Source organism: Pteronotus mesoamericanus, unplaced genomic scaffold, assembly GCF_021234165.1.
Source record: "Pteronotus mesoamericanus isolate MK-2021 breed Mesoamerican mustached bat unplaced genomic scaffold, CSHL_Meso_final contig_238, whole genome shotgun sequence".
Taxonomy (NCBI): domain Eukaryota; kingdom Metazoa; phylum Chordata; class Mammalia; order Chiroptera; family Mormoopidae; genus Pteronotus; species Pteronotus mesoamericanus.
Window position 1 is genome coordinate 428,617 of NW_026555099.1, and position 24,718 is coordinate 453,334.

The 24,718-nt window shown below is 46.1% G+C and overlaps 1 pseudogene; it reads left to right on the forward strand.

The window, feature by feature from the left end:
- The window catches only part of LOC129069704 (immunoglobulin heavy variable 1-3-like), a 30,869-nt pseudogene extending 14,904 nt beyond the window's left edge, over positions 1–15,965 (forward strand).
- Positions 15,966–24,718: the final 8,753 nt, after the last annotated feature.

A 24,718-nucleotide genomic window follows, 5' to 3' on the forward strand; every position in this document is an offset into this window, starting at 1 on the left:
GCCATTGTGGAAATTTTTTTCTGCCATTGACTCCAGGGAATTCAATTCCTGCAGTAACCCCTTGATTGTGTTCCCTACTTAACATTGGATTGGCACCTTCTCACCTCCCTACAGAGCATCTCCCTCTTCCTCCCTGTCCAGGTGCATCCCACCCTTATGCAGATAGGAGGGTTGTAAGTGTTGGGGTGGGCCTTGGACAGCAGCACTGCTGGACCTTGGACTGAGCATTATTTTTAGGCCAGGATATGCCTAGGTCTGCATTGAGTTCTTGCAGTTTTTTTCTCTCCCCCAGAGTCTTTGAGATCCTTCTGTACATGTTCTAGATTTACCATATTCTGTGTGTATAGTCCACATCCAGGTTTTTGGTCTAAAATTTCAGTAAAAAATATTTTACTTTTAATATCTTGATTCCATTTTTATTTATTTATATTTGGAAACAAAATCGATTCTCATGTTTCAAGGTATTATTTGGCATATGGATATTGTTACTGATTTCTAGAGTAACACTTTAAACACATGTGTAAATAAAAATTAAAAACATTTATAAAGGTACAGAATTGTAGGAGGCTTTGAGAGGTATTAGGGATTGTAGTCCTATGCAAGGTGGGGTCTGGGAAAGGTTCCATAAAATTTGGCCGGAACACTGGTAATGTGGTTGATAGTCAAGACCCCCTGATAATAACTCCAAGGGCATCTGGAGGAAATCAGGCCTAGAAGTAAATTATACTCCTTGAAGCATGCTTTGTTTCTCTCTCACACTCTGTTAATCTTATACCAGATAACCAGCTCCAGGCTGGGAAAGAAATTTAAAAAATTCCTGGACCCTGACCCAAATCCTATCTGGTATCATAATGTGTGCTCATTTCAGAAACAAGAGGTTTGGTGTGTTTCTGACATTGTCTTATTTAAATATCACCTATTTTCTGTAAACTTAAGTTGCTGATGTAATGAGATTACCTTTACATTCTTGCTACCTCACTTGTAACCCGCTCAATAAAAGCCATGGAGCACAGGGACTCAAGACACTCTCCTTGAGAGAAAATAGCCTTCCCCTTTCCTTGACAGGCAAATGGTGTTGGGGATGACCATCTTTCATCCACAGCTAATCAGGGTGCTTCACAGGCCGAGTCCTCCATATCTGGTGCCCAAACAGGGACCTGAACTTCAGGGACCTGGAGCAACCAAGAGGTAACGAGTCGCTGTCTTGGATGGCATGTCTAGAATAATGGGATTTTTGTGCGCAATCATTACACACATAAGGGATACCAACACCACCAGAGAGGTTAGTCTGCTGACGTGTTGGAGATAGAGGAAGGAGAATTTTCTTTAGGACTGTTTTCTGCAGTTCCATCTAGCAGTTCAGTTTGAATCTAAAAACTCTTTGCAGAATCTTGCTTTCTCTTATTTGAAGGCCTGCTGCCTTTGTGGCACTTTTCAAGCATTTAAAAGTCACAAGGTTGCTCGCCAAAATAAAGACTCCCATGGAAGTATAAGCTGGACATAGACCAGGACAGAACACGAGGTTTCTCTCCAGCTGCAAGCAAAAGCCCACACAATGGGAGGGACATTGTAAAAACACTCACAGCCCCACCCTCATGGTGTATTTCCCACCTAGGTTTCAGTCCCTGAAAGGGGAGAAAGCAAGCATCTAACTTAAAGTATAGAGTGCTGGTTTTTCTGGACCTATTTTCTCCTCGTTCTGCTTCCAAATATAATTAGGAAGTCTCCAGCAATTAAATAGTTAAGTAGTCAGAATTTGAATGAGTACTCTGGTCTCAGCAAGACTCTGAAGATAAGGGACACATCCTCTCCCTACCTCGGGATCATGACACCATGGGTCCACATGTCCACAGGTGTTCCTGCATGAGTAGGGGCCTTGCGGGTACATCCAGGATCATTTCCTGAGATGTGCAGGGGCCTCACAGGGAATTCCACTCATGATAATATAACTTTTGGTTCATCTGGGGACATGCAATATAAGGTTTGGTCAGCCAGCACTCCGAGCTCCCCTGACTGTTTTAGACAATTGGGAGAAACTGAGGCGTGTAAGAAAGTTGGGGGTAACCAAGGGGTGACACTCTTGGAAGCCTCTTTGACAAGCACTTTGGCCCATTGCACTTTTCTCATTCCCTAGCAACTAGTCAGAAGAGGTTTATAGAATTTAATAACGCAGAGTTGAGTTGAGAGGAGGTAGAGCTGGAAAATGAGAGAAAAAGGCTTCCCAGCCACAAAAATGGGCTTGGGACTCTCAAATGAGCAGCAGGTTTATTTCCAACTGTTCCAATAACAAAGCTGCAGGGTGTCAGGTTAATGAACAAAATTTGGTTAATTTACTGCAGACAGTGAAATACTATTGTCCGTGGTTCCCTGACAAGGGATCACTAGATACTGAGGAAGGGGGGGAAAGTAGGAGAGAAATTAAAATGACTTCAGGAAAGTGGGATTAACTTTGGCCATCAGAGTCATTTTACTTGGAGCTTGATAAGAACTGCATTATCTCCTTTACCTATTAAAGTAACCAGGTGGGACACAACAGATGACTTGTCCGACCCCAGTGAGGGTTTGAAGAAATGGCCCTACAATATCCCTAAAAAGGACAAGGAGGACAAGGGGAAACACCACCTTCCAAACCTCCCCCAATTTGCCTGTCAACATTGCATTGGGACTTAGATTTAAAAGACTCTTCTGTCCATCGCACCACCCCCACCCTGAAGCTTTGTCTAAAGGAAGCTGCGAGAGAGTAAGATTAGGAAGCTTTAGCTGCTTGCCCTATTGTCAGGCAGAAAGACAGCCCTACACTGGAACCTTTACCTTTTACAATCTTAAAAGGTTTAAGAAAACTATTAAAGACAATAGGCTTCAGTCACAATATACTTTCAGACATCACATTCATTAAAGGAGAAATAAACTGCTTCTAGCCCTGAGTCAAAAGTGTTGACTTCTCCAGGTTTCTTTGTTTTCGCTTCATTTATAAGTTTCCCCCCTTCATTTCATAATATACTTCTTATGCAAATGCTTAATAGTAATAACAACAATAATAAGATGATAATATAATAAATAATAATAAATATGCATACTATTATATATAAAAATAAATAAATGAGTATATAATATATAAACATATATGAATATGTGTGTGCATACTTATATATACATATATACATAATATATGTGTAAATAAATATATAAATATATCAATAACAATATAAATAAACAAAATTTATAATAAATATTTTATAATAAAATGAAGTGAATAATCTAATATAGATTTTGTAAATCTAAATAAATAAATAAAGTGGTTGAAATTATTCTATTACAGTTAGCCTACAAGAACATAAATAAACAGATTGTAAATCTGTTTTCTATCCTATTAAGCTAACACCACTAATATCAGTTAGTTCATTAAGGTTTGTCAGAATGTAGGCACTGAACACAACCATGCCTCCTTACATGGTGCAGCCATTAAAGAAGAAGGACAAGCAGGAATAAAGGGAAGAAATATATGCCACATCCATGCATGGCATTAGAAAGAAGGACATTAGAAATAGAAAATGAATAAAGGAAAAACAAATATATAAGTCTTTGGGACACTGTAAAATTCTAGAACTAGAAGCTACTAGGGGGCCTGAGAACAATGGGGTAATTAACTCGCTAATACAAACAACAGGGTTCCACCTCCTCCAACAGGTAGGGGGGAAGAAAAGTGACACTTTTAAACTCAGGCATTTCTTCAGCTGTGTCTAAGGCCTGGGCCTGCAACCTCAGCCTACTTCCAAAACTGATAATGGCCCTGTTTAAAAGGCATGGTCAACTCAAGACCATGCCCTTGATAAGGGCAAGATGACTTGGGAGGAGCAGCCTAGCCAGAGACCCCCTCCCAGGTTAACTGTTAATCATTGCTTATCTGCTTCTGTAGCCCGTTTTCACATCCCTTCCCCCGCCTGGGGTAGCACATCAATCTCCCACCTGAATGCTAATCCCTTCTGCCCATCCGTTTCCCGCCGGAATGCTAGGGCTTATAAACCCCTATCTAACCCCGATTTGGGGCTCAGAATTTGGAGACTGCCTCCTCTGAGCCCGCGCGTGTGAATAAAGGCTTACTCCGTTCCCTGAATCGTGTCTTGAGTCTGGCTTTCCGTAATACTTGGTTCCCTGACCGGGAAGCGACTCACACAAGCAGGCCGTTTGCCTCCGGTGAAGACAGCTGGGGTCGGCCGGGCGAGCCCGGACTCCAGAGGGAAGCACGTGCCCCGGTGATTTCGGGTCCCAAGGGGCTGGGCTCCCCTTGGCCCCGACCTCGGGCCGTTCCATAACCCGGGCACTCGGGGAGCGGACCCAAGCCTACCTGAAGGCGCCAGATTGGTAAGTGCCCTGGGGACCAGACCCGAATCAGACCCACCTATAAGTGGTGGAAGGAGAGGCTGATCACCTCTCAGGCCGACCGGCCTCTGGCACGGTTTCCCTGTCGGGAGGGAAAGTGTTAACCTCTGTGTGATTGAGTGAGTGACTGACTGTGTGGCTCCACAGGCCAGCGGTGTTCCCCCGAGCCTACGGAGTCTGAGTGAGCCCTAACCTGCGGGTCCTCGGTCTGTCATACGGCATAACGGCTGGGAAGCTAACCCGGACTCTACTCGGGCAGCCTTAGCTAAGACAGACCCAAGTCCCTCGCGAGAGGAGAGGCCAGGCGGGCGAAAGTGAAAGTATCCCTGCTGCCCCCGTTTGTCTGCGCCGTTTCGGGAGGGATCATGGGGGGCAGACAGTCTACCGTCTTAGATTGCATGTTAAGGAGTTTCGACCGGTTCCGGGGCCAGCAGCCCGATATGGATCTGGGGCAATTAGAAATTTTCTGTTCCGTTGAGTGGCCCACGTTCGGGGTAGGCTGGCCTCCTGAAGGAACCCTTGACCTAGACATAATTAGGGCTGTCCATCTCATAGTCACAGGAAGTCCAGGACACCCAAACCAATTCCTCTACATAGAAAAGTGGCAGGAGCTAGCGCAAGAGATGCCCGACTGGCTCTGGAAGTGTGCGGGGGTCAAACCTCGTCACCTAGGCGCGCTACGGGATGGCAAGCCAGGGGAGCCCGGAACTGTTGCTCCCGATCAAAGGAAAGGGATGTAACCCGCATCCTAGTTGCCAAATCAGTGGCGAGACCCCCCTATCTATCAAGGCCCGCCAGAGGAAGACCCCCCGGTGCAGCCTCCCCCTTACCAGCTAGGAACTTGGGAGGTCAGGCAGAGGCGCCTGAAACACCGCCCCCTTCAGTCTCGCCCCCGCAGCCCGAGGCAGCAGCGCCCCCAGAATCTCCTATCGCCTCCCGCTTAAGACACCACCAGTCCCTCCAGATGCCACTGCGGGAGACCCAGGGCCCGCCACGAACGGGGCCTGATGGGACCTTATACCCGGGACCGGTCGTGTTTTACTATCAGCCCTTTACCACGACTGACCTCTTGAACTGGAAACACCACACACCCTCATATTCGGAGAAGCCCCAGGCACTCGTAGACCTAATGGAGTCCATTATGCAAACTCACCGGCCAACGTGGCATGATTGCCGCCAATTGCTCCTAACCCTTTTTTATACGGAAGAGAGGCGCAGAGTCTTCCAGGAGGCCCAGAGATATCTAGAAGCCAATGCTCCAGTGGGCACAATAGACCCAGCCCAGTACGCTCGGGTGGCAGCCCCAGAGACCCAACCCGACTGGGATCACAACACCGAACAGGGAAGAGCAGCCCTGGACCGGTACAGGGAAGCCATCCTCCAGGGGGTCAGAGCTGGGGCGAGAAAACCGACCAATATGTCAAAGGTGGCCAGTGTTGTCCAATGGCCAGATGAATGTCCCGGGGACTTCTTAGAAAGGCTCCTAGAGGCCTACCGGATATACACCCCCTTCAACCCAGAAAGCCCAGATACACGGCTAATGGTAAACACTGCTTTTGTCTCCCAATCGGCCCCTGACATCTGCAAAAAGCTCCAGAAGCTAGAGGGCTTTGCAGGCATGAACATCAGTCAGCTGGTTGAGGTAGCAAATAAAGTCTACAATAACCGGGAGGAGGCCGCTGAGAAGGCAGCCCAGAAAAGATTAGAGAAAAAGGCCGCACTGCTAGCAGCCGCCCTCAGTCAGCCGGCAGCAAAAGGCAAAGGGGGACCGAAAGACCAGAAAGGGCACGCCAAGGTAGAGAGAGACCAATGTGCCTATTGTAAGGAAAGAGGACATTGGAAAAGAGAATGCCCGCACCGGAAAAAGAAGGCTGGTCCGGCGCCCTCTGAGCTGGCGCCCACCATCCTTAGCCTGGCGGGCCTAGACTCAGAATGCGGAAGACCGGGCTCCCTGAATCTAGGCCCCCATGAGCCCATGGTCGAAGCGATTGTTGGGGGCCAGACTCTCTCTTTCTTGGTAGATACCGGGGCAGAGCACTCGGTCGTCACCACCCCTGTAGCTCCCCCCATCTGGACGAGAAGTCACCATCGTAGGGGCCACTGGTCAGCCAAGTAGCCCAAAACGCTTCTGCCAGGCCCGAATTGTTGATCTGGGAGGCCACCGGATTAGACATGAGTTCTTATACCTACCTGAATGCCCTGTCCCACTGTTAGGGTGAGACCTCTTATCAAAGCTGGGAGCTCGAATCACCTTCCAGCAGTCAGGGGAGGCCTCGCTGCAAGTGGACGGCCCTAGGCTCATGGCCCTCATTTTGCCACGAGAGGAAGAATACCAGTTGTATTCTGGGGAATCTGGTGACCATGGCCCCAGACCTGAGGCTAGAGACAACCTGCTGCAGGAATTCCCCACGGTCTGGGCCGAGGACAATCCCCCTGGACTAGCCAGAAACCAGGTCCCAGTAATAATTGAACTCAAACCAGGGGCTAAACCGTGCCGCCAGCGACAGTACCCTATCTCAAGGGAGGCCCGCCTAGGAATATCGGAGGTCATCCAAAAGCACCTCCAAGAGGGTATATTGGTCCCCTGTCAATCAACGTGGAATACCCCGCTCCTGCCAGTCAAGAAACCTGACGGAACAGGGTACCGTCCAGTGCAGGACCTCCGGGTGGTAAACGAAGCTGTCGTCACACTGCACCCGGTAGTCCCGAACCCATACACCCTACTGAGCCGACTCCCGCCAACCGCCGCCTGGTACACATGCCTAGACTTAAAGGACGCCTTCTTCTGCATCCCGGTAGCTCCAGCCAGCCAACCTATCTTTGCCTTTGAATGGGAAGACCCGCATACGGCGGTAAAGATACAGTTGACATGGACCCGGTTGCCACAGGGATTTAAGAACTCCCCCACGTTATTCGGCGAAGCGCTAGCCCGGGACCTGCAATCTTTCTCAGACGAGGGAAAGGATTTAACTCTACTCCAATATGTTGATGACCTCCTCTTAGCTGCCCCCGACCAGAGCCGATGCCTAGAGGGGACAAGAGCGCTCCTAAAACTGCTAACCCAACAAGGGTACCAAGTCTCACGGAAAAAGGCACAAATCTGCCAACAAGAAGTCAAATATTTAGGGTTCCTAATTTCTCAAGGCAAAAGATCCCTAAATACAGACCGGAAAATGGTCATTACCCGCTTCCCGGCCCCGAGCGGACGAAGACAATTACGTGAGTTCCTGGGAGCAGCCGGCTTTTGCAGAATTTGGATCCCGGGGTTCGCAGCCAGAGCAAGGCCACTCTACCAGGCCCTGCGTGGGCCAGACACCTTACCCCTGGCATGGGGAAAAGAACAGGAACAGGCCTTTGCTCAAATAAAGGACCTCCTTAGTAAAGCCCCAGCTCTGGGCCTACCAGACCCCAGCCGGCCCTTCTATCTACACGTGCATGAGAAGGACAAGGTTGCTCTGGGGGTCTTAACTCAACCAGCCGGACCTTGGGAGCGCCCAGTGGCTTACCTGTCTAAGCAACTGGATAACGTCGCGGCCGGGTGGTCCCCTTGCTTGAGGGCAGTTGCAGCCGCGGTATCCCTGCTACAAGATGCGGACAAATTAACTTTGGGGCAGGAGACCACTCTATTCGTTCCCCATAGCATCCATAGCCTCCTGGCAGGACAGGGACACCGATGGCTGTCCAACCCCAGACTGACACAATATCAGGGCATACTCCAAGAGAATCCTCGGGTCCAGGTAAAGACTGTAAAAAGATTAAACCCTGCAACCTTCCTGCCGACCGAACTAGGGGACCCAGACCACTGCTGCCTAGAGGTTACTGAGGAGGTCTATGCCAGCCGACCGGACCTGCGGGACCAGCCTCTGCCCAATGCTGACGTGACCTATTTCACAGACGGCAGCAGTTATATGAGAAAAGGGGTCCGAGTGGCAGGGTACGCAGTAACCACGCTTGACCAGGTGGTAGAAGCTAAAGCCTTGCCCTCTGGATGGTTGGCCCAGAGAGCGGAACTCTGGGCCTTAATAAGAGCACTGGAGTTGGCCCGGGACCGGAAAGTCAATATCTACACTGACTCCAAGTACGCCTACGCCACCCTGCACTTCCACGGGGCCATCTACCGAGAACGCGGGCTGCTGACAGCAGAAGGAAAGGAAATTAAAAACAAGACAGAAATCCTGCGTCTCCTCGAAGCAGTTTGGGCCCCAACTGCGGTGTCCATCATCCACTGCAAAGACCATTCCAAACAAGACACCATACCGGCCCGCGGGAACCAGAGGCGGACTCGACAGCAAAGGCTGCCGCAGTATGTGGTGAGATGGCAGAAGTACAGCCCTCCCTTCTCGGACCCCTGCTGGGGAACCCCATTAACCGTCGGGACTATGAGCCAGCAGAAATGAAATGGGCCCAACAGGCCAGAGGACAAGAAACCCCCGAGGGAACTTGGAGGTTACCTGATGGGCGCGTATATGTGCCCCAGAGCCAGGCCAGCAATTTAGTCAGAAACTGCCACCATCTGACCCACCTGGGTAAGACCTCCCTGGAAAACTTGCTCGAAAGGTATTTCTACTTCCCCAACCTGTCAACCCTGTGCTCAACAGCCTTGGCTCAATGCGTTACCTGCGCAAGGAACAATGCAGCCCCGCATCAAGGGGCCCCACCGGGAGTCCAACACAAGGGGTCCCAGCCCTTCGAGGACCTCCAGATTGACTTTACAGAAGTCAAGACCAGCCGAGGATTTAAGTATCTCCTGGTCCTGATCTGCACCTTTTCGGGTTGGGTAGAAGCCTTCCCCACCAAAACTGAGAAAGCTCGGGAAGTAACCCGAATCCTACTCACGGAAATTATACCCAGATATGGGCTCCCACTCACCATTGGTAGTGACAATGGCCCGGCGTTCATCGCCCAGGTGGTTCAGGAGGTCGCCTGGCTCCTGCGCATCGACTGGAAGCTACACACGGCCTATCAGCCCCAAAGCTCCGGTAAAGTGGAACGAATGAACCGAACTCTCAAGGAAACCCTAGCTAAGTTCCATCAAGAAACCGGCCTGCCATGGACAGACCTGTTACCACTAGCCCTGCTACGGGTTAGGAATGCCCCGAATCCCTCGGGGTATACTCCCTATGAGTTAGTTTTTGGAAGACCCCCACCTATAACTAGAATAGGAAGTCCCAATGACCTTCGACAGAAGGGGGAGTTACAGCAGACCCAGTACTTACAACAGTTGGGTAAGACCCTAGACAGGATCTACGGGGCCCAATTGGGCTAGGAACCCAAACCCCGAGGGAGGCCAGCACACCCCTTCCGTCCAGGCCAGTATGTATGGGTAAAGGATTGGAAAAAGGAACCACTCCAACCCATTTGGACGGGCCCACATCTAGTACTATTAACCACCCCTACTGCCCTTAAAGTTACAGGAATAACCCCCTGGATCCACTACACTCGAGCCAAGGCAGCAGCAGATCCAGACGAGTCAGGACTTCGGAGCCACCGAACCTCCACCTCGAAGGGAGCCCCCACAATCCGGCTGAAGAGAACTGAAGGACAGTGGGCCTTCTACCCGAGGAACCAGAGACCTGATCCCACCCCAGAGTAGTGACCAACCATCTCAGTCGGCAACCAAGGCATGATCCCTGCAGAATAGGCGAGCCCTAGATCTCCTCAGAGCAGAAAAAGAGGGGACTTGCCTATTCCTAGGCTGGAATCTTAACCCAGAAGGTTAAGGAGTTGAAAGATGGTGCGAAGCGCTACCGAGAGTCAGGGCAAGGGACATAGAGTTTAGATACCCAAATCTGGCTCCGCTGGCTGGCTCCATTCCTAGGCCCCCCTGATATTACTCCTCTTAGGAATAAGTCTAGGACCCTGGCTGCTGCGCACCCTCATTAATAACCTAGAGACCGCGGTCACCAGACGAGCCGCTGCTCGAATGCTGCTCCTCCAGCATCACCGATACCAAAGACTCCCGACCCAACCCCAACAGAGTGACCACCGTGGCTTGTGTGATGATGCTAAGACTCGGGCCAATCTCATCTAGCATCAAAGGGGGGAATGATAAGGGCAAGATGACTTGGGAGGAGCAGCCTAGCCAGAGACCCCCTCCCAGGTTAACTGTTAATCATTGCTTATCTGCTTCTGTAGCCCGTTTTCACATCCCTTCCCCCGCCTGGGGTAGCACATCAATCTCCCACCTGAATGCTAATCCCTTCTGCCCATCCGTTTCCCGCCGGAATGCTAGGGCTTATAAACCCCTATCTAACCCCGATTTGGGGCTCAGAATTTGGAGACTGCCTCCTCTGAGCCCGCGCGTGTGAATAAAGGCTTACTCCGTTCCCTGAATCGTGTCTTGAGTCTGGCTTTCCGTAACACCCTTTTTTACATAAATGGGAAATTCAGCATAAGGCATAAATTCCTTATAATCTTAGTAGCAATTATATAGTGAGCTCATCAAACGTCTAACTCTCCTTAACAATCAATAAAAGGGGGAGTCAGGAGTCCTCCCCTAAAAACTTACTAATGATAGCCATATGTACCTATAATTTTCTTAATTGAAACTACTTACTACTCCAATTGAGAAACATTTCCACCAGAGTAAGCCCGATGTGTGGCCCACCCATCTCGACCAGTCTGGATAAACTGGGCTGAAGTACCACATCCAATCAGCTGTTATATGGCTGGGAAAATGCTAAGATGCCTTTGTCATCCACCAGCAGATCACCTATGATCCTGGCCTCTCCCAGTTGTGCAACACCCTACTGCAATGGAATTCCAGTCAACACTCTTGGGTGGAAATGTAACAGAACACAGCCAGGGCTTCCCCTCCACATGGTATCTGTAACAGGTCCAGAAAATGGAATGTCCAAGAAAAAATATATCCTCCCCACCCCAGGGTGGGCTGCCATGGGGGATGGGAGCCTTGAGCAGGGACATTAAGAGTCATTTTGCATGTCAATAACAGGATAGCTTCATTCCTTTTATGCAAAGAGGGTTATATTGAATATCACCTAGACTAATCAGGAAGGTTTAAAAGACAATGCAGAATGTAACTGCAGAGGAAGGAGGAGAGACAGGGGCATTTTGGAGAGACAAAGAGACACAGACTCTGGGGAACAGTGTGAAGGCCAAGTGAGAAGAAAGAGGGGAGAAAGGACTCTTACTAGTGGGCCATGAGAAGGTACCACATGGCTTTGGATTAAGAGCTGGAGATGGTCACAACGCAGTGGATGGTGCTGAGAACCGTGAGAGGCCTGCCTAGCCAAGCCTTTGACTTCCGTTCTTTTCCTTCTGAAGGATGGTACCCCTGACTGGCTTGACTGGCCTAACTGGGCAAAGGGGGGAAGGCAGGATTGTGTGTGTTGGTGGGTGTTTTAAAGCGATTTTGAGATTTAAGAGTGACATTTAGTTATCAATCAAACATGTATAACTTTTGAATAAATAGTTCCTTTCCTTTTCACCAAACTCTGCTATTCAGAGCCATAATTCCAGAGGCAGTGGGCAAGAGACCTGCAACTGAGGGACCTCGGGGAATGTGGGATCATTGTTTCGGTAATAGCATTTGTGCACTCCCTCCTCCACAGGTCCATTTGTTTGGTAACAGTTTTTGGCACCCAAAGAGTGGCTAAGAATTGCTCATGGCAGACCAACCTCCTCAGTTGTGGGAAAGTGAGATTGTGGGATTTCCCAGTCTTTGAGAATTACTCTGCACCCCTCATAAGAGCATCGGTTTCCTAATCGCACCTGGAAAGGTGAAAAGGAAATGTAACAGGGAGGGGATCAGAGAAGTAGAATTGGTTGAAAATTTGTTTCTGAGCAGTTTCAAAATAATGGAAATGGAGTTGTGGGCAATAACTAGGGTTATACATGGTTTTTACATGTTTTATATTCTCATTATGGGTCTTTTCATGTTCTGTTTGGGCAGAAAGAATTCTTCTGAGCTGGCTCCTGAGGGGATTCTGCTGGGTTGAATTCTAGAGAATTGACTTAGGACCCCCTGTCTAAGCAGACATTGATTTATTATTGTAACAAGGTTTGTCCTATGTATTTTCTGAGAAGTGAGAAAAGGTAGCCTGTGAATGGTTCCCTGAGTTACTGCATCATTAAGCAATTGAAACAGTATTGCAGACAGTGGGAAAACTGGGAGGAACTCCACTATCTCAATGTGTTTATATCACTCCATAATAACATTTCACTAGAGACAGAGAATCGTGTGATGGTCCAGGAAAAAAAAAAAAAGTGGTTTCAAAACCCTTCCCTGATAGTAGAACACAGGAAAAGAGGGATGATGAGATGGATCTCATCAATGCTCTCAAGCTAGAGGATAGAGCCTCCCAGGTGGGGAGAGTTTCTATGGCCCCACCACTTCCACAGGACGGGGTAGTCTCTATGGGCTCACCATCCCCTCAGGCAGTGGGGACTGCCAAAGCACCACTCCCTCCTCTGGTGGTGGAGGCCACAAACGAACCACCTTTGCATGTGGGAGGGGTCTATTCAGCACCACCTCCTGTAGCAGCTACCCTTGAAGTGGAGACTGCAAAGCCAACTACTCCACTTCCACCTGCCAAGGAATGTGTCTCACCCTCACAAACTCACCAGGGCACTGCCTATAACCAGGAGGCCTCCAAAGTTTCAGCAAGCCAATGCCCTTTGAGGCAATATCCTATAGGCAAATTAAATGCAGAAGGCCAGCCCTCTGGCTGCTATTGGGCCCATACTTCATTCTCTATTTTGGACTTACTGAATTGGAGGAGATCCAACCCTTCCTATAGGGATGAGCCTCAGACAATGGCTGATCTCATCACCTCCATTTTTGCCACTCACCACTCAAACTGGGCAAATGTACAGGCTCTCCTAGGTATTTTGCTAACTGCAGATGAGAGATGGCAATTGTAACTAGGGCTGAACAAGAGGCCCAGCGCCGCCATAAGGAGGATCGCCAGGGCACCTTTGACCTTGCCAGAACAATTCTTCAGGTGGAGCATAACTGGGACCCAAATAATAGCTTGGGCCTAGTTTCTTTGAAACATTACAGAAGGCACATATTGGAAGAGCTTATAAAGGGAGTACCCAAGCAGAGGAGCCTACATTTGATACAGACTCTTCAGTAGAAGCTAGATGAAGATCCTTCTGAATTTTTAGAGGATCTATCAGGCTTATAGGAAATACACTGATGCTGACCCAGAGGCACCAGAAAATGTGAGAATAATTAACATGACTTTTATTGGGCAGAGTGCCCCAGATATCAGAAGCAAACTCCAGCGTGTAGATGGGATACTGGAAATGAGTCCCTCCCAGCTGGTGGACATAGCATTTAAAGTTTACAATGCCTGAGAAACTGGGAAGGCAAAAACGGCCATAGTGTTTTTAGGAAACAGCCCTGGGAGACAAAAAGAAGAGGCAGGACTCTAAGGCAGATGAAGGAGATTCATTAGGTGCCTGCTACCATGTCTGTTGCAAGAGGCACACTAAAGAGAAGTGGAAAGGTTCAATAAGCATCAATCAATGTGCCTATTGCAAAGAGGAAGGTCACTGGAAAAACAAGTGCCTAAATTGCAAAAGGGAAAATTGGAGTGAGAATCCAGGCCGAGCAATATTAAAAAGGAGAATGGAGGCTGATGATGAATGAGGAGGCCCAGGGGCTCCATTGGATATTTCCCGACCTATTGCTATTCCCCCACAGGAGCCCCAGGTACAAGTCACTGTGAGGAAAAAGCCAATTGGTTTCTCTGTAGATACAGGAACTACATACTCAGTGTTGAACACAAAATTAACTGGAGAAAGTTCAAATGAAGTAACAGTTACTGGAGTGACTGGCCAGCTTTGGAAACAGACATTTCTGCAACCTCTTGAATGCCAGCTTGGGGACCAAAGCTTACACATAGCTTCCTCTGTATGCCAGATTGTCCCATTCCATTGTTGGGCCAAGATTTGCTTTGTAAACTGTTTGCACAAATAACCTTTTCCTCCAAGAGACAGCAGTTGTGTGTGGAAGTCCTGCTGGAAAATGCCTTCTGGCTACAGGCCTTCCTGACCTGTCCAGAAGGTCCTAGAAGTGAACCTTTCCCACCTGAGATCTGCAAACAGATCGATTTGACAGTTTGGGCTGATGGAACTTCAGGTAAAGCAGTTAATGTGCAACCCATAAAGATAAATCTATAAGAAGGGGCATGGGTACCAGGAAAGAAGCATATCCCCTCAAGAAGGGGATCCAGCCAGTGTTGCAAAGGTTTTTAAAATCAGGATTAATTTGGCCATGCCAACCACCCTACAACACTCCCAGTTTGCCAGCTAAAAAGCTGCAATCCAGTGAGTATCGGTTTGTACAGGATCTCAGGGCCATAAATGACATTGTTCAGGATATTCACCCTACTGTACCTAACTCTTATACTTTATTGACTATGGTGCCTGGTGACAGCAAATGATTTTCAGTACTAGACTTGAAGAATGCCATTTTCTGCATCCCAAGAAATGAGCAGTCTCAGCAACTGTTGACCTTCGAATGGCAAAATCCAGAGACTAACGCCACGCTCCAATACTGCTGGACTGTGTTGCCACAAGGATTTAAGAATTCCCTGACCATATTCAGAGAAGTGCTGATAAAAGACTTAAGGGATGTTCAATTCAGATCAGGAGTTCTTTTACAATATCCGGGTGACCTGTTAATAGCCAGCAGCAACTATGAGAACTGTTTGCACAATACCATCACCATCCTAAATCACTTGGCAAAAAGGGGATATAAAATGTCACCTCATAAGGTCCAAATTTGCTAACAGGAAGGAGCATATCTTGGATTTCAACTAAAACAGGGTTTCAGGAGTTTGATGGCAGATAGAAAGCAAACCATTGCTACACTAAAAGTCCCAGAACATTAAAGGCAACTTCATGGGTTTTTATGAATTACAGGGTTTTGTCGAATTTGGATTCCAAAGTTTGGACTCATAGCAAAGCTACTGTATAATTCCTTGAAAGTATTGGACTCTGAGCCCCTGGAATGGACATGGGATTGTCAGGTAGCATTTGATACTCAGATGGAAAAGCTGGTTTCAGCTCCTGCACTAGGACTGCCTGACTTACAGAAGCCTTTCAAATTGTATGTTCATGAAAGGCAAGGAATTGGGCTAAGAGTGCTAACCCAGACTCTGGGAAATATACTCAGGTCCATAGCCTATCTCTCTAGGAAGTTGGATAATGCAAATAAAGGATGGCCACCATGCCTCCGAGCAGTAGCAGCTACCTGTGACATCCTACAGGAAGCTGAGAAGTTTATTTTGGGACAGTCTGCTGCAGTATTGGTACAACATTAGGTTCTGGCTCTATTAGAACAGCAAGGAGGACATTGGCTGACAGCAAGACATATGGGGAAATACCAGGCCATTCTGTTGGACAACCCAAATATTACCCTACAGACCACCACCACCCTGAACCCAGCTACTCTACTCTCGGATATAAAGGGAGACTCAGCCCTGAAGCATGAGTGCTTGGAAATTATTGACCAAGTTTATTCCAGCAGGCCTGATCTGCTGGACCAGCCTCTGGAAGCACCAGACTTGGAGCTGTATACAGATGGCAGCAGCTTCATGGACAATGGCCAGTGATGAGCTGGGTATGTGGTAGCCACCACAAAAGAATAGAAGCCAAAGTCCTTGCACCAGGAACCTCAGCAAAAAGGCTGAATTAATAGCCCTCACAAGAGACTTAATATCATCCTAAGGAAAGAAAGCTAATATATATACAAACTCCAGTATGCCTTCATGGTCGCCCATGCCCATGGAACAATATGGAGAGAGAGAGGACTCTTAACCTCAGGGAATAAAGATGTTAAGCATTCAGAGGAAATTTTACAATTGCTGGAAGCAGTGAATGTACCAGATCAGGTTGTAATAATGCACTGTTCAGCATATCAGAGGGAAAGCTCCCAAACAAGTCAGGGGAATTAAATTGCTGATAAAGCAGCAAGACAGGCAGCCAAGGAACTGCCATGTCTAAGGGCTTTGGTCCCCCATCTGGACTTGTCAGTGTTTAAACTTCATTACACAGAACATGATGAGGAACGGGTGCTGTGATTCACTAACACAGATCATAATTCTGTGTGGAAAGTCAATGTCCATGGTATGATTTTACTCCCTGAGGCTCTAGTATATCCCATCCTCAAATATCTACATGAAGGGACCCACTATGGAAGGGATGCTTTAATGAACTTCATTAGGCCTCATTTAAAAGGCTTTTACTTATAAAGGACTATCCAGAGGATTAGTCAAGCCCGTCAGATATGTGCCAAGAACAATTCAAAAACAGAGTGTGCCTCCATGGAGAAGGGAGTACAATAAAAAGGTATGTGTCCATTTGAGGATTGGCAGGTGGATTTCACACAAGTGCCCAAAACCAAGGGGAATTTTAGATTTTTGTTGGTCTTTGTGGGTACTTTTTTTGGATTGGTAGAGACATACCCCACTAGGACTGAAAAGGCAACTGAGGTAGCAAAACTGTTACTTAAGAAAAAAAAATCCTAGATTTGGACTTCCCTAAAGCATTCAAAGTGACAACAGAGCTTCATTCACTTCAGAGATATCCCTGAAAGTTGGACAGGTACTGCAAATAAAATGAAAACTGTATGCATCTTGGAGACTTTAATCCACAGGAAAGACTGAGAAAATGAAATACTATAATAAAGACCCTGGCAAAAATATGCCAGGAAACATTTAAAATGGGACCAGGCACTCCCCATTGCTTTGCTCTGAAACAGGGTGGCAACCAGAAGTGGACTCAATTTGAATAGTTTGGAAATAGTTTATGGGAAACCCCTCCAAATTTCTGTTTTAGGGACATCCCTCTAGATTTGGAGCATGAGGCAGAATTAAACAATACATACAACAGAAGTGGACTCAATTTGAATACTTTGGAAATAGTTTATGGGAAACCCCTCCAAATTTCTGTTTTAGGGACATCCCCTCTAGATTTGGAGCATGAGGCAGAATTAAACAATACATACAACACTTAGGGAAAACACTAATCATTCAGCACAAGTTTGCTCATTGCAGGTCTGTCTACCCATCTGATGAGCCCGTGCACCCATTCCAGCCAGAGGACCAAGTCTTCCTGAAAAGCTGGAAGACTCAAGACCTTGAACAGCAGCTGTCTGAACAATGGTCTGGTCCCTACGATGTCCTACTGACCATGCATTCTTCCCTGAAACTGAAGGGAATTAAGACCTGGACTCACCACACATGGGTAAAACAGGTACCACCTAAGGAGGATATAGACCCTGCTGCTGTAGTTATGCTGAAAGAGAAAGCTAGGCCTGCACTCCAGAGGAAGGTTTGAAATTTCTCTTCCAGAGAAAGACAGTGAACCCCTATACCTAGTGACAATGTTTCTGTTACTTTATGCATATATTCTAAAGCTAGGGACTTTTTGCTGTCAGATACTGAGTTTTAAGTACTGAGTTTAAGTACAGTCCTTCTCCCCATTGTGAAAAAGAACAGGTGTTCAAAGTGAATTATGGTCAAATCTGAATGGGTGAAGATATGTATGAAGGTGGAGAAAGTCTTAAACTTGAAGGAAAAGAAATCTCAACTAATTTTCTGAGTTTAATGGGAATATGGTCTGAATTTTGTTCTGTTTCTGATCAGAAATGTTCTGCATCTGAAGACCTAGGAAGTCACCTGTAACTGGTGTGGTATGAATTTTGCTGTTTCTGATCAGAAGTTCTGTGTATCTGAAAGGTCACCTGTAACCAGTTGGGGAGAATGCCTTTGCTACCTGGGACCCAGGAAGGGTCATTCAGGGCTGATGTGTATTTCAGCCTGAGGCAAAGGAGCATGTCTCTGACAAGAGACTGGGCCTGAAAAGACATTTCTCTTCCAGGAGACAGGTGGATGCACTGGTGTAAAAGAATGCCTCTACCTGTATAGTGTTCTTCTAAAACTCTGTGTTTTGAATTTTGTTCTGTATCTGCTCTGAAAAGGAAATTGAGGTTTCTCAGGGAAGGTTAAAATGTCACAGTAACTAAGAAATTAAGCAAAGGAAAATATAAAGCATGGAAATTAAATCAGTGAATATCTGAAAGACAAGAATTTTCCTTCACACTTTGTATTTTTCTTCTTACCTGATCCCTCCAGAATGTGGCATTCTGGAGTGAGTAATGACATAAGATTTCTTTGCATAAAACCAATAAGACCAGCCATTAATAATGGTTTTGTTAAGTAAGACTTTGACTGGAATATCATGCCTGAAAGAGGCATATCTAGATTCTGGATGTCACTAGAAAACCCCGAGGAACTGGGATTGACTTGTGAAGCTAACAAAAGCCCATGAGAAAAGGCCTGGTATCTCAGTCTGTTGTGTGGTTTGTGGCAGTCTTTCCAGGGAAGGAACGAAGGTTGCTCTCCTGAAAGATGGCTAAAAGGAACCTGTAGGTACAATGGAGGCCTCGAGGACTTGATTGAAACGACTGGTACAGGTGAGGCCAGATGGCAGGTGTGTGGCTCAGCATCTGTGCCCTGAAGGGCAGACTAAAACATCAATCTAAAAATTCCCTGTGTGAATTCCAGCAAAGCGGACTTAAAGATCTTGCATGATCCATGGCTGCTCTTGGTGTGTTTATGCAAATGAACAGACAAAATTTAAAAACTGAACTCAATGTAGTCCTTTTAATGACAATGAGGGTGATCTTAGAAAGAAAAATTGTCGTTCAAGGAAAATCTCAATGCTCAGTATTGGGCATCGGAATGGCGTAGCTAACTGTCTTGAAAGTATGCTTTCATTTGGAAGTTAAAACTGGGTTAGTAATATCACCAAAGATATTTAATTTACAGGCACAAAGGACCTGTCAAATTGTCACTGTTAAATGTCATTTAAGCAAAGGTCTCTCAACCGGATGCCTCCCCAAGAGACATTCTCACAGACACAGAAGCTGGCTTGTGGGTTTCTTTATGAATTAACATGTGTGTTCTTCCTTCTGTTTTCATAGGGTATACACCTATGATCTCATTACCTGAGTGATTGTTTACAATGTAGATGTGTTGCAAAGGGCCCATATTCCTCATTGCCCCTTGAGACTCAATGGTTCAGCTGAACTAAGTGGTTGAATTGATGAAGGGTTGGGGCAGTCTGTGGGCTTCATTTTAAAACTAATTTCCCTTTTCTGCCCTAATGATTTGGACACAGATGGTCGAGAAATCTGAAAGGGAGGAAATCCTAAAGTATTCCCCTCAGTCCAAGTTAAGTATAGTGGGAAAAAGGGTTTTGGACAGGTGTAGCATGACTTGCACCCTTTCTTCCAGATAAGCTGTTCTTTTCCCTAATGTGGGACACTGAAGAATTGGTCCTTACCAATTTTGTAATTTAGTTGTTATCATTTAATTGTACCTTTTATCCACCTTGCCAAATCTGTCACCTCCAGAATATGACAAGGATGGTAGCTGTCCAATAATGCTAGTCTTTGGACATCAAGCCTGCCACTCCTTGGTAACAGCCAACTGACCTGGACTCTGCAAGTTCCTTCCCCCCATGGGAACTCCACCCTCTATGCCACTCCCTACTCTTTCTGAGACCCCAGACCCAGAAGTAGGTAGGACTGTGGCCATGTACAGAAGGAAGCAGCTACAAGAAGATAATGAGATCTTTGCCTATTTCCCTTTACAAGACTATACAGTGGGGTGTCTGAAAGGGGTGATTTGTAATGGGACACAGCCAGGGCCTGGCAAAAGGTTATTTGTAACAAGATCCAGTAAATGGGATGCCCAAGAAAAAATATATTCTCCCCACCCCAGGGTAAGCTGCCATGGGGGATGAGAGCCTTGAGCAGGGCCATTGAGAGCCCTTCTGCCTGTAAATAAGAGGATAGTCTCATTCCTCATATGCAAAGAGGGTTATATTGTATATCACCAAGGCTAATCAGGAAGGTTTAAAAAACTTAATCTAAAATGTAATTGAGGAGGAAGAAAGAGAGACAGGGGCTTTCGGGAGAAACAAAGGGACACACTCTGGGGAACAGTGTGAAGACCAGGTGGGAAGAAAGTGGGGAGGAAGGACTCCTGCTAGTGGGCCATGAGAAGGTGCCACATAGTTTTTGGATTAAGAGCTGGAGATGGTGGCAACACCATGGATGGTGCTGAGAACCAAGAGAGGCCTGTCTAGCTGAGCATTGGACTTTTGTTCTTTTCCTTCTGAAGGATGGTACCTCTGACTGGCTTAACTGGGCAAAGAGGGGAAGGCAGGACTGTGTGTGTTGGTGGGTGTTTTAAAGGGATTTTGAGATTTAAGAGTGACATTTAGTCATTAATCAAACCTTTATAACTTTTGAATAAATAGTTCCTTTCCTTTTCATGAAACACTGCCATTCAGAGCCATAATTCCAGGGGCGGTGGTCAAAGGACCTACAACCGTGGGACCCCGGGGAAGGGGGGCTGTCGTTGTTTTGGTAATAACATCTGGGCGTCCCTCTCCCCCATCAGTCCATTTGTTCAGTAACAGAGGTACAACACAGCCTTAGAGGGGCCTTCTCATCCTATCTGAAGGGCCAGATTGACCAGCTCTGGCTTCAGCTATGTCAACAAATCCGAGATATTAAGAGACTTACTAAGCAGGAAGTTTTCCAAACCATTCATGATCGTTTGCAATGGCTCAATCCTAAGACTTGGTTTGAGGGTCTAAACTTTGGTATGTGTCATTGGCACTGCAGGGCGCTTATTGATCATTATTGTCTTCTGTTCTTTGAGATGTCTTTGCAAGCTTTTCCACAGATATAAAGAGGAAAAAACAAGTAGCTGGTTCTGTTGGACTCACCTCAATGTCTACTGTAACAAAAAAAGGGGGGTATGTAGGGGGCCAATTTGACTGGCATTGGGGACTGTAGTCCAATGTGAGCTGGGGCCTGGGAGGGGCCCCATAAGACTTGGCCAGACCACTGGTAATGTGGCTGATAAGCAGGACCCAATAATAATTCCATGGAGCCCCTGGGGGAAATCAGGCCTTGAAGTAAATTACACTCCTTGAGCATGCTTCATTTCTTTCTCAAGCTCTATTAATCTTATAGCAGATGACCAGCTTTAGGCTGGGTAAGAAATTTACCAAATTCCTGGACCCTGACCCAAATTCCATCTCGTGCCATAATCTGGTCATCTCAGGCCCAGACAATTCGATTTATTCCTGCCACTGTCTTTAAACATCATCTATTCTCTATAAGTTTAAGTTACTGATGTAATTAGATTACCTACACACTCCTGCTACCTGTCTTCTGCTTGTAAACCTCTCAATAAAAGCCATGGCGCATGGGGGTTCTGGGCATTCTCCTTGAGAGAGAATTGGGTTTCCCTTTCCTTGACAGGGAGATGATGTCTGGAATGACTTTCTTCCATCTGCAGAGAATCAGAGGACTTCATGGGCCAAGCTCACTAACTTCATATTAGAACCTCATTGTATCATGTTCAACCTTTTACTCCCTGCAAAAGTTTTTTTTTTAATTAATTTATTTACTTTTTAAATACATTTGTCTCTGCCTTCCCCCCACCTCTTTCCCTTGCCCCCTCCCATCTTCCCTCCCTCAGCTCTTCCCCTTTGGTTTTGTCCATGAGTCCTTGCTATTAGTTCCTTGACTTTCCCCTTCACTTCCCTTTCCCTGCCCCCCCTTCCCTCTTGTCTCTGTTGATTTCTTTTCCTTTCAGTGTTGCTGGTCATATTTTCCTTGCATCTTTGCATTGTTGGTTAGGTTCCGCTTATAGGTGAGATCATATGGTATTTGTCTTTCGCCCCCTGGCTTATTTCGCTTAGCATAATTCTCTCCAGTTCCATCCATGCTGTTGCAAAGTTTAGTACTTCTTTTTTTCTTTCTGCTGCGTAGTATTCCATTGTGTATATGTACCATAGTTTTTTGATCCAGTCATCTACTGATGGGCATTGAGGTTGCTTCCAACACTTGGCTATTGTAAATTGTGCTGCTATGAACATTGGGGTGCATAGGTTCTTTTGTATTGGCATTTTGGTGTTCTCAGGGTATAGTCCCAGCAGGGGAATCGCTGGATCAAAAGGCAGTTCCATTTTCAGCTTTCTGAGGAAATTCCACACTGCTTTCCATAGCGGCTGCACCAGTCTGCATTCCCACCAACAGTGGACTAGGGTTCCCTTTTCTCCACAGCCTCGCCAGCACCTGTTGTTTCTGGATCTGTTTATGATGGCCATTCTGACTGGTGTGAGGTGGTACCTCATGGTGGTTTTGATCTGCATTTCTCTGATGGCTAGTGATGCAGAGCATCCTTTCAAATGCCTCTGGGCCCTCTGTATCTCCTCCTTAGAAAAGCATCTGCCCAGGTCCTTTGCCCATTTTTTGATTGGATCGTTTGTCTTCTTGGAGTAAAGTCAAGTGAGTTCTTTGTATATCTTGGAGATCAAACCTCTATCTGATGTATCATTACCAAATATATTTTCCCAAATGGTTGGCTCCCTTTTCATTTTGCTGATGTTTTCTTTAGCCGTGCAGAAGCTTCTTATTTTGATGAGGTCCCACTTGTTTATTCTTTCCTTTATGCCCCTTGCTTTAGGAGACATATCAGTGAAAAAATTGCTGCGTGGGATATCTGAGAGTTCCCTGCCAATGTTCTACTCTAGGACTTTGATGGTGTTGCGACTTATATTTAAGTCTTTTATCCATCTTGAGTTTATTTTTGTGTATGGTGTCAGCTGATGATCCAATTTCAATTTTTTGCATGTAGCCATCCAGCTCTCCCAACACCATTTGCTGAAGAGGCTGTTATTGCTCCATTTTATGCTTCTGCCCCCTTTGTCGAATATTAGATGCCCACAGAGACCTGGGCTTATTTCTGGGCTTTCTATTCTGTTCCACTGGTCTATGGGTCTGTTCTTGTGCCAGTACCAGATTGTTTTGAGTATAGTGGCTTTGTAGTAGAGTTTGATGTCCGGTATTGTGATCCCTCCTACTTTGTGTTTCTTTCTCAAAATTGCTGCGGCTATTCGAGGTTGTTAATGGTTTCATATAAATTTTTGAAATGTCTGTTCTATTTCTGTGAAATATGTCATTGGTATCTTAATAGGGATTGCGTTGAATCTATAAATTGCTTTTGGTAGTATGGACATTTTAAGGATATTAATTCTTCCAATCCATGTGCACGGTATATGCTTCCATTTATTTGTGTCTTCCTTAATTTCTTTTTTCAATGTTGTATAGTTTTCTGCATACAGGTCTTTTGTGTCTTTGGTTAAATTTATCCCTAGGTACTTTATCGTTTTTTGTGCTATATCGAATGGTATATTTTTCCTGATTTCTTCTTCTATTGCATTGCTGGTGTACAAAAACGCCTTTGATTTCTGAATGTTGACTTTGTACCCTGCTGTTTTGCCAAATTCACTTATTAGGTTGAGGAGTTTTTTGGTAGAGTCTACAGGGTTCTCTATGTACACTATCATGTCATCTGCAAACAATGATAGTTTTACTTCCTCCTTTCCTATTTGGATGCCTTTTATCTCTTTCTCTTGTCTGACCGCTGTGGCTAGGACTTCCAATACAATGTTGAAAAGAAGCGGTGAGAGCGGTCATCCTTGTCGTGTTCCCTATCTTAGTGGGAAAGCTTTCAGTTTTTGCCCGTTGAGTATGATATTGGCTGTAAGTTTTTCATATATGGCCTTTATTACGTTGAGGAATGCCCCATTTATTCCCATTTTGCTGAGTGTTTTGATCATAAATGGGTGCTGTACCTTGTCAAATGCTTTTTCTGCATCTATCGAGATGATCATGTGGTATTTGTCTTTTCTTTGATTTATGTGGTGTATCACGTTTACTGATTTGCGTATATTGAACCATCCCTGCATCCCTGGGATGAATCCCACTTGATCGTGATGGATAATCTTTTGAATGTATTGCTGGATGCGGTTTGCCAATATTTTGTTGAGGATTTTAGCATCTATGTTCATCAGCAAAATTGGCCTGTAGTTTTCTTTCTTTGTAGGGTCTTTATCTGGTTTTGGGATCAGGGTGATGCTGGCCTCATAGAAGGAGTCTGGGAGTCTTCCCTCCTCTTGGATTTTTTGGAATAGTCTGATAAGGACAGGGGTTAGCTCTTCCTTAAAGGTTTTGTAAAATTCTCCTGGGAAACCGTCTGGCCCTGGGCTTTTGTGTGCTGGGAGTTTCTTGATGACTGCTTCAATTTCCCCAGCTGTTATTGGTCTGTTCAAGCTTTCTGTTTCTTCCTCCTTCAGTGTTGGAAGATTATACTTTTCTAAAAATTCGTCCATTTCATCAAGATTTTCAAGTTTCTTGGCATATAATTGTTCATAATAGTTTCTGATGATCATTTGTATTTCTGTGGTATCCGTTGTTATTTCTCCTCTTTCATTT